General features: G+C 31.5%; 1 long non-coding RNA gene across 1 annotated transcript; it reads right to left on the bottom strand.

The window, feature by feature from the left end:
* Window positions 1-4,919: 4,919 nt before the first annotated feature.
* LOC120273446 lies at window positions 4,920-8,498 on the bottom strand. The gene is made up of 3 exons (XR_005540530.1): window positions 8,338-8,498; window positions 6,500-8,259; window positions 4,920-4,955 (listed from the first exon to the last, which is right to left on the bottom strand). It is a non-coding gene; the product is annotated as an uncharacterized LOC120273446 (long non-coding RNA).
* Window positions 8,499-10,052: the final 1,554 nt, after the last annotated feature.

Genomic DNA, 10,052 nt, shown 5'->3' with positions numbered 1-10,052 from the left:
TGTAGAAACTCCGTCGGCACCGCCATGTCTAGTAGAATAAAGCTGACCTCCATGACTCACAAGTCTAGCGACTCTTTTGCTCACGAGCAACTCGCTAACCCTAAAAATGGACTCGCCACACTGTTGGGGAGAAGAAGAAGCAGAAGAAGAAGAAGAAGAAGAAGAAGAAGAAGAAGGGGCTTGTCCACGTGGCCTTCTTTTGGTGGTGTGAATAAGTTGTCCACGTGGCCTTTCCGCTTGTGCAAGTCAAGTGAAAATTAGTATTCCACGTCAGATCTCCGATGGACACGTCAGCATTTAATCACCGGAATAGCTCCAGTGCCCTCCCTGTGAAAGCAAATTAAATTAAAATACTCATTTTGATACGAATTGAAAAAAAGTGCTCAAAATGAAGCACGGGCATAATAAGGTACCCCACTAAAAAAATTACCCCAATTATAGCGGAAGCAATGGTCTGCAACAAAAACAAACAATCAAGAATATAAAATGCTGCATCAGCATACAAAAGTGAACTTCAAAACGACACCATATACAACAAATGAAAATCCAATTCAATCTTATAATAGGCTAAACAACAAGCAAACAGAATTAACAAGCTAATAATAAGACTACAACAGCCTTCGACCCATATAGCAGTTTCAATGAGAATCTATTTGACTAACCACAGCAAGAACTCATCCCTCATTCATGGACAGGAACTACATAAAAAATTGGAAGACCCAACACATCTACAATATATTTTGACTACCAGGATATAACTAGGAAAACCCCTTTCTTTGAAAAAAAAATGATAATCAACTTTATTGACCTCACCACAACAGAAGAATTTTCAATTAAAATCAATCAGCCAATGCATATATTTTTTAAAAGCTTTCACTTGAAATGAACAACCAAAAGAAGTTCCTCCCAAGTCGAGGCTAAGATCAAATATTAGCCTCGTCCCTAGACTAGCAACATACTCTTGATTACAAGAAGCACAAGCCTGGAGCACACACGGCTAAATTTCACACTACATCAGTCAGGCATCTAACTTTGCTATGTTGACTATTGAGACCGGCTTCACTTGCTTTATAAAGAAAAAACTCCTTTCCAATCCCTTGAGGAGATAAGACAGCAAGAAAGACGCACATTGGGTGAGATCCACAACCCTACTTTGAGATTGGTTAGCATTAACAAACAATTTATAGAATCATGAATCATGATGACATCTGCTAAATCAAGAGAACCAATATAACAAATGGTCAATTGAAGAGATCCAAAACACAAAATTCATTCATATAAATATATCAAAAAAAAAAAAAAACACTTAACACACTATCAATATAGCAAACTAGAACAGTTATCTATATTACGACCTAACTATATCTCCACCACCCATTCATATTAGATCCTAGCCGTCAATGCAAACTTTTTCAATCAGAGCCATTGATTTATAAGATTTTAAAACCCTTGTTCTTATCCTTACGGTTACCAAATATCACGACCTAACTATATCTCCCCCACCCATGATCTTCTATTGTCGTAGGAAAAAAAACAACCCTAGCCCTAATTTCCGTTTCCTTCATGGTGGTGCCGCCGGCAAGGACTAGTGGATCTTCTTTTTGAGAGTTTGTTCGCTTCTTTCAAGGTAGGATCCTAGAGCTTTATGAATAATATTAATGATTATTAATACCGGTTGGTTCTAGATTTCTTTCATTTTGAAACCCTAAAATTTGTTCCTATTTGTGATTCACCTTTAATCCTTAAATTTAGCCCTTGGGTTTCTAGGGTTTGTTCCTAGTTTGTAGTTTGAAGGAGTTTTGTTTCTCTTTTGATGTGTGCACCTAAGCAAACTCTTAGGATCTTTATCATGATGTTTTTATGGATTAAATTATGTCTCAAGGATGAGATCTTGCATAATATATTTGACGTAATGTGAAATATAGTTGATTGAGGTATAATCTTTTGCCATGAGAAAGGAATTGTTAGTTGATTTAATTTGATAGGTTTCAGATTTTTGTTTTTGACAATAGCAGAAATCCTTCTCCGATTTTAGAGATCTTAGAGGAAGAATTTGGAGGAGAGTAAAATATGAAAGTTGTAGATTAAGATGTTACCTAAATACCTGAAAAATTTCAGATTTATTGCATCTGTAGTCTGTGAGATATAGCCTTATTAGTATAATTGTCTCGGATGATATTTCTGTGCAGAACTCTAAGAATCATGGCCAATTTTGATGATCAGAGAGATTGAATTAGATAAGATGAAAAATAAGAAAGCTGTTCATTTTTGAGTTGTCTAATTGTCAGTAAAATTTCATTACTTTTGTAGGTTGAGAGATATGCATATTTTAAAAGTATATGTCTGAATTATAAGTTACAGAAATAGTTAGAGATTCAATTGAATGTTATAAATTGAGCAGTACTCTAAATTATGTGAATTTCGGATATGTTATAGTGTTAGGTGTCTATTATTCCTAAAATTTTGAAATTTGTGATTTGGAAAAGTGTGAGTGAAGTTATGAGGGTTTTAGTACTCATTGATCATGTTGGAATTATTTATTTGACTTTTAGAGTGGGTAATTACAATTGTACCCTCACAATAATCAATATTTTAGGAGTGTAGAATCATAGTTTGAACTTTTTGCATTTGTACCCTTCTTAAAAATCTTTTTATTTAATATTATTGTTTGTTAGCCTCGATTTGTTATTTGAAAGCTAATATGATCTCTTCCCAAATATAGGACATGCCAAAGGTGTAAGATTTGGGAGTATTTTTTTGGCGTTAATCAGGTAAGTATCCCATATATAAATTCTATTATATGTATATACTTGAAAATTCAAGTTTTGTGAACTTTTGGAATTTTTAAAAAAATTACTGATTATTTTGACATATATATTTTGAATTATTTATTTATTATTATTTTTGGAATTACTTAAATTATTTGAAATTTTGAGTTAATGATATTTTATTTTGGATTAGAATTATCTGAAAGGTTTAAATATTTATTTTAAATTCGGATTATTTAATTTCTAAAGTTTTAGTATAGTTTATCTAAATATGTATTATTCCAAATATGAATTTCAGATATGTCTTAGTTAATTTCTGATTAATAATTATTATTATTTATTTTTTTAAATTATCTGTTCATGTTGGATTCAAGTAACTGGTTTATTTTGCTATGATAAAATGGGATCATACTGACTGATAAAAATTTTGTTTGGCAAATTATTCGTATTATGCCCAATGCGAATTTTGTTAGTTTATTGTTTTGTGAATATGTCGTATTTTAACATAAAAACTAGTCCCCAATTAACTATGTAATAACCCTGTCACTGGGGGTTAAACACTGACCGTGTCGACACGTATTTTGTTATAGAAACTATAGTTTCCCACCGCTTGCCGTCGGTGAAGAATATCGGCCTTTGATAATTTTGGCTCGAGGGTAAAAATATGGCTTTTGATAAATTTTGTCTCGGGTCACCGAGGGTAAATATATGAATTTTGTGATTTTGTTTTGGCAATAGTTATTTGGGGGACCTATATGCTTAAATTTTTGACATCTATGTTTACGTGAAACAATTTTGTTTTGGTGATTTTGCAATTTGATAATTTATGATTTTGTATAAGTGATCCCAATATTTTTAGTGGGTGTTTACTGGGCTGTCAAGCTCATAAATTTTGTTGATATTTTTTCTCAGATCAGGAATAGAGGTCAGTGGCAGATAGCTTAGCAAGGATCGTTGGGTCATCGCCGTTTTATTTAGCTTGTAATAAGTCCCGATTGTTGTGGGCCTAGGTTTTATTTGAATAAGTTTATATTTTTATTACAAACCACTGAGTTTGATTCGTTGTTCTGTTTTGGATCAGGATTTGAGGCCTTGTATGCCTACTTGGTTTCGGCCTTGTAGGTGTACTGACCGTCTTTGGCCTTCACGGGACTTATTACAAGCTAAATAAAACGGCGATGACTCAACGATCCTTGCTAAGCTATCTCGCCACGACCTCATTCCCGATCCGAAAAATATCAACAAAATTTATGAGCTTGACAGTGTCAAAGAAGCACCCACTAAAAATATTGGGATCATTTACACAAAATCATAATTTATCAAAATGAGAAAAATCAGAAATCAGAATTATTTCAAGTAAACAAAGATGTTAAAACTGAGCATATAGGTCCCCAAATAACTATTGCCAAAACAAAATCACAAAATTCATATATTTACCCTCGGTGACTCGAGACAATTTATCAAAAGCCATATTTTTACCCTCGATGACACGAGCCAAAATTATCAAAGACCGATATTCTTCACCGACGGTAAGCGGTGGGAAACTATAGTTTCTATAACAAAATATGTGTCGACACGGTCAGTGTTTAACCCCCAGTGACAGGGTTATTACATAGTTAATTGGGGACTAGTTTCTATGTCAAAATACGGCATATTCACAAAACAATAAACTAACATAATTCGCATTGGGCATAATACGAATAATTTGCCAAACAAAATTTTTATCAGTCGTATGATCCCATTTAATCATAGCAAAATAAACTAGTTACTTGAATCCAAACATGAACAGATAATTTAAAAATAATAATAATAATAATTATTAATCAGAAATTAACTAAGACATATCTGAAATTCATATTTGGAGTAATACATATTTAGATAAATTATATAAAACTTTAGAAATTAAATAATCCGAATTTAAAATAAATATTTAAACCTTTCAGATAATTCTAATCCAAAATAAAATATCATTAACTCAAAATTTCAAAAATTTAAGTAATTCCAAAAATAATAATAAATAAATAATTCAAAATATATATGTCAAAATAATCAGTAATTTTCTTTAAAAATTCCAAAAGTTCACAAAACTTGAATTTTCAAGTATATACATATAATAGAATTTATATGTGGGATACTTACCTGATTAACGCCCAAAAATACTCTCAAACCTTACACCTTTGGCATATCCTATATTTGGGAAAAGATCCTTTTAGCTTTCAAATAACAAATCGAGCTAACAAACAATAATATTAAACAAAAATATTTTTAGAAGGGTACAAATGCAAAAAATTCAAACTATTATTCTACACTCCCAAATATTGATTATTGTGAGGGTACAATAACAATTACCCACTCTAAAAGCCAAATCAATAATTCCAACATGATCAATGAGTACTAAAACCTTCATAACTTCACTCACACTTTTCCAAATCACAAATTTAAAAATTCTGGGAATAATAGACACCTAACACTATGACATAGCCGAAATTCACATAATTTAGAGTACTACTAAATTTATAACATTCAATTTAATCTCTAACTATTTCTGCAGCTTATAATTCAAACATGTACTTTTAAAATATGCATATCTCTCAACCTACAACTCCAAAAGTAATGAAATTTTACTGGCAATCAGACAACTCAAAAATTAACAGCTTTCTTATTTTTCACCTTATCTAATTAAATCCCTCTGATCATCAAAATTGGCCATGATTCTTCAAGTTCTGCACAGAAATATCATTCGAGACAAATATACTAAAAAGGCTATATCTTACAAATTACAGATGCAATAAATCTGAAATTTTGCAGGTATCTAGGTAACATCAAAATCAACAACTTTCATATTTTACTCTCCTCCAAATTCTTCCTCTAAAATCTCTAAAATCAGAGAGGGATTTTTGCTATTGTCAAAAACGAAAATCTGAAACCTATTAAATTAAATCAACTAAGGGGTTGTTTGGATTGGCTTTTAAAAAAAAGTATTTTTTTTTTAATTTTGTAGAAACACTTTTGGAAAAAGTACTTTTAGAATAAGTTAAGTGCTTATGCATACTTTTTTGTTTGGATGTATTAGTTTCAGAAACACTTCTGTAGTTGTGAAAATGTTTGGATGTTTATTTAAAAATTACTTTTACAGCAAAAAATTACTAAAATACCTTTTTACTGGATTGACTGAGGGCATTTTAGTAAATGCACTTAACCAAATAGCTTTATCAAAAAACGAACTTTATTTCCATAAGCTAGTCTTTGGCGACTTTATAAAAATAAGTCTGATTTGAGACTTATTTCACGACTGAGCTTATTCAAAAAGCCCATCCAAACACAATATAAAATCTCATAAGCACTTAACTTATAAAATAAGTGCTTTTGGGTCAGCTATAAGCTGATCCAAACAACACCTAACAATTCCTTTCTCATGGCAAAAGATTATACCTCAATCAACTATACTTCACATTACGTCAAATATATCATGCAAAATCTCATCCTTGAGACATGATTAAATCCATAAAAGCATCACGGTCAAAGATCCTAAGATTATGCTTAGGTGCATACATCAAAAGAGAAACAAAACTCCCTCAAACCACAAATTGGGAACAAACCCAAGGGCTAAATCTAAGGATTAAAGGTGAATCACAAATAAGAACAAATTTTAGGGTTTCAGAAAGAAAAAAATCTAGAGCCAACCGGCATTAATAATCATTAATATTATGCACAAAGCTCTAGGATCATACCTTGAAAGAAGCGAACAAACTCTCGAAAAGAAGATCCACTAGTCCTTGTTGGCGGCACAACCATGAAGGAAACAGAAATGAGGGCTAGTGTTTTTTTTTTTTCCTACGACAATAGAAGATCATGGGTGGTGAAGATATAGTTAAGTCGTGATATTTGAATATACTACATATATTATACCATTGAAAGATTAAGTAGAATGAATGCCAAAACAAGCACCTAACACAACTTAATAAACAAAAATAAACAAATAAAATACAGAGTAGAAGAAAATATAGAGAACTCATCTCAACTACATCTACACTATTTAGGAACCAATGCATAGTAAAACTATTTTTGATTGATGATGAGCAATATTACTCTCATGCTATGGGACATAAAAACAAATTTGTAGTAGAATACACCACACTAGTCCACCCAGCAACAAAAATACTGCTACTAAAATAAAGCAATATTTTAAGCAAGTTTACTTTAGCACAGCTAGCCATAGTTTGAAAATGAAATGGAAGACAATTAAAAAAAATTTGTCAATGCCCACAAAGGAACAACCAGGTCACTCAAGCCCTCCTCAGCTGCTTTGAAAGGCCTAGCTGGGTAAACTCTTGATGCCAATAGTGAAGACAACTTCTAGAAAGGTGAAACAATACGCAAAACTTGAGAACTGATCTTAACCAACTTGGAAGGCCTTCTCTGTGATTCAGGACATTAAACCATATCCTTCTTGCCAAGCATTCCTCAAACAAGAACCAGCTCTCTTCACCATCCATAATATCTTATAGCATGCTAGCCCTTTTGAACTTCAAGAAAATCTATAACAACTTCAAATTTTGCAATGTATACCAAACAATTGACATTAACTTTAGACAACAAATTAATGAAATAATATCGTTTCTTGACTGAGCATTACTCTGAACACAAATACAAATAGAACAAATTCGGCCTAACATATTGCTTTATAAACAAAAGTTTGATCATGAGCGTTAGACAGCACAAACGATAGCATGATTGTAAGCGTTAGGGAGCAAAATTAAAGTAATGTGACTTGGATGTGAATGAGTAATTTTGGTATGGATAAGTTGGTAAAAAAAAAAAAAAGAAATTCATCATGAACAATGTAGAAACAGACGTAGATGTAGGGTAGAAGCTTTTACCTGCGATTACAATGAGAGATATTGATGGTGAGACACAGATCACATGCATGGCCTGCCGAGCGGGAGATGCAAGGTAGTAATCGATAATAATCATGGCATAATCGGTGAAGTGCCGTAATCAGTGAAGACGTGAGCGCGCAGACACACACACACACAAAAGCACACAAGATGAGGGAGAGAGCCCGGGGGAACTAAAAAAAATCAAATCCCCGTGCGATCTCTCCCTCAAGAACCACAAAAACGAAATTTTTATTAAGGATATGGCGACCTGCCATGCGAGCGCACCCATCATGGCAAAGGTCATATTACAAAATATACATCACCTTTTTCATCACAGCCTTGTTCATCGATGGAGATGAAACCGGTTTCTACACCAAGAACACAATAGATCCTCGCAACAAATCTAAATCTATTTTCTTCTTCTCTTCCTTGCAATCTTCCAGTATAATTCAGCAGCAAAACTTTCATACCTTCTTATTGCCGATCCTTGATATTAAACCAAAGCACTGATGACAAATCACCAATCTGGATCTTCACCCTCAAAGAATTGATCTTTTAGACAAGAAACCGGATCCTCGCCGCATCCTTTCCAAGAAGATATCAAGAAATCCCTATTTCAATGAGGTTTTCAAAGAAAAATTATCAAAAATTGGAGAGTAAATACCCACACACAGGCTGGAATCACAAACCATCGTCATGATCTTCATACCAAGACATCGCTTTGAATAAAAAAAAATCAAAGAATCCCCAATCAAATATAAATCATCATCTCACGAATCCGTCGAAAAACACCGAAATCATCACGAAAGGAATCACAAGAAAACATCTGGATTTCCATCCTTGAAAAATTCACAAAGGGAAAAATCATCGACGAAGAGATGAAAAAGGAAAAATCAAATCAATGAGAAATCAAAAGAAAAGAAAACCCTAAAACAGTGGTATTGGGTTGGCGGGTGGCGATATTTATAGCTGAATCTTGGAAAGATCAACGGCTTGTGAGAATCCAAAGGTCATCATGATCTAATGAGATGATGGCACGTGTTTAGTTTTGAATGGTTAACTGAATCAGGTAGTTATCGAGATTGGTGTACCAATTCGAATCTCGAGACCATCGAACGGCTGGTTTACTGTGTGATCCGGATCCAATCTTACTCAAAATTTTAAAAGGATTTGAGATATTTATCAGTTTTATACTTTTATTATCCAGAATAAAAATTAACTAAAAATAAGATAATTGAAAATTTAATAAATACTGAGTATTATTAGTTAAATTTATAATTTGAATAAATACTCTCTCTGTTTCTTTATATTTATCATATTTTATAGTTTTTTTTACTTGTAAATTTAAAATTTTGTACAATATTAAATATTATTTTTTAAAATTTGCCTTTCATCTCCTACAACTTCTAATAAATTATATTCAAGTTATTCAATTATATATTTTTCAAAGCATATTTTAAATGAAGATAATATTGAAAAGTTAATATAATTTTTATGAATTTTATGTTACAAATTAACTCCAAATAGTTTTTTCTAATCGGTATGAAATAGGTAAATTTGACAAATAAGAAAGAACGGAGGGAGTAGTATCTAATAAGATTAGTTGAAGTTATGATATTTTTAATGTTTTAAATTGATCGTAAAAAAATAGTATATATACAATGAAATTTCAGCTCAATTTCAATTTCAATTTCAATATTTTAAAATTCACATGAAAAATAAAATTAATAAAGAGAAATTGGATTAACAGGATTTTTGTTTATTAATGTATTTAAAGATGTTGTATTTAAAATTATGTTCAAGTCTAACAACTTGGAAGGCTTATCAAGAAGCACCATAAACTTTCCGAGTGGCTTCCAAGCAAACTCTTGTTAAATCATTCTCACTATCTAAATAATTTCTATGTTATCAAGAATTGAATTGACTATTATTTAAGGAAAGTCACCAAACTTTCTACTTTTATTTTCTTTATAGTTTTTCAGAATTTATAAAATATCTTCTCTGCAACATTTGTGGAATTAGCATGCATGACAATAATTTTTTAAATGGTTTTAAATTATTTATTTATTTGCTTATTTATTTGATATTGTTAAGTATTTGCCAATAATAGTATTAGCAAGAGTGGTCCCATTAAGCAAATTTTTTTTTTAATTTCAATCACCGGAAGATTTTTTTTTTCTAATAGTTTTTAAATCAATACAAAAGGTGAAAATTATTTAGAAAAAATCAGATAAATGAAAGTTACATTTGTGAAATGTATTTTATATATTATATAATTTAAATTTCATATTTAAACTTATATTTCACAGTACAAGACTTATCAAGCAAACTCAACAAAGGTCAATATTAAGTGATCATTCAGAGATGGAGATTTCCAAACAAACAAGCTGAAACATTCACATTA

Source organism: Dioscorea cayenensis, chromosome 12 (assembly GCF_009730915.1).
Source record: "Dioscorea cayenensis subsp. rotundata cultivar TDr96_F1 chromosome 12, TDr96_F1_v2_PseudoChromosome.rev07_lg8_w22 25.fasta, whole genome shotgun sequence".
NCBI classification, from domain to species: Eukaryota; Viridiplantae; Streptophyta; class Magnoliopsida; order Dioscoreales; family Dioscoreaceae; genus Dioscorea; species Dioscorea cayenensis.
This window is presented reverse-complemented; position numbering and strand designations above follow the sequence as displayed.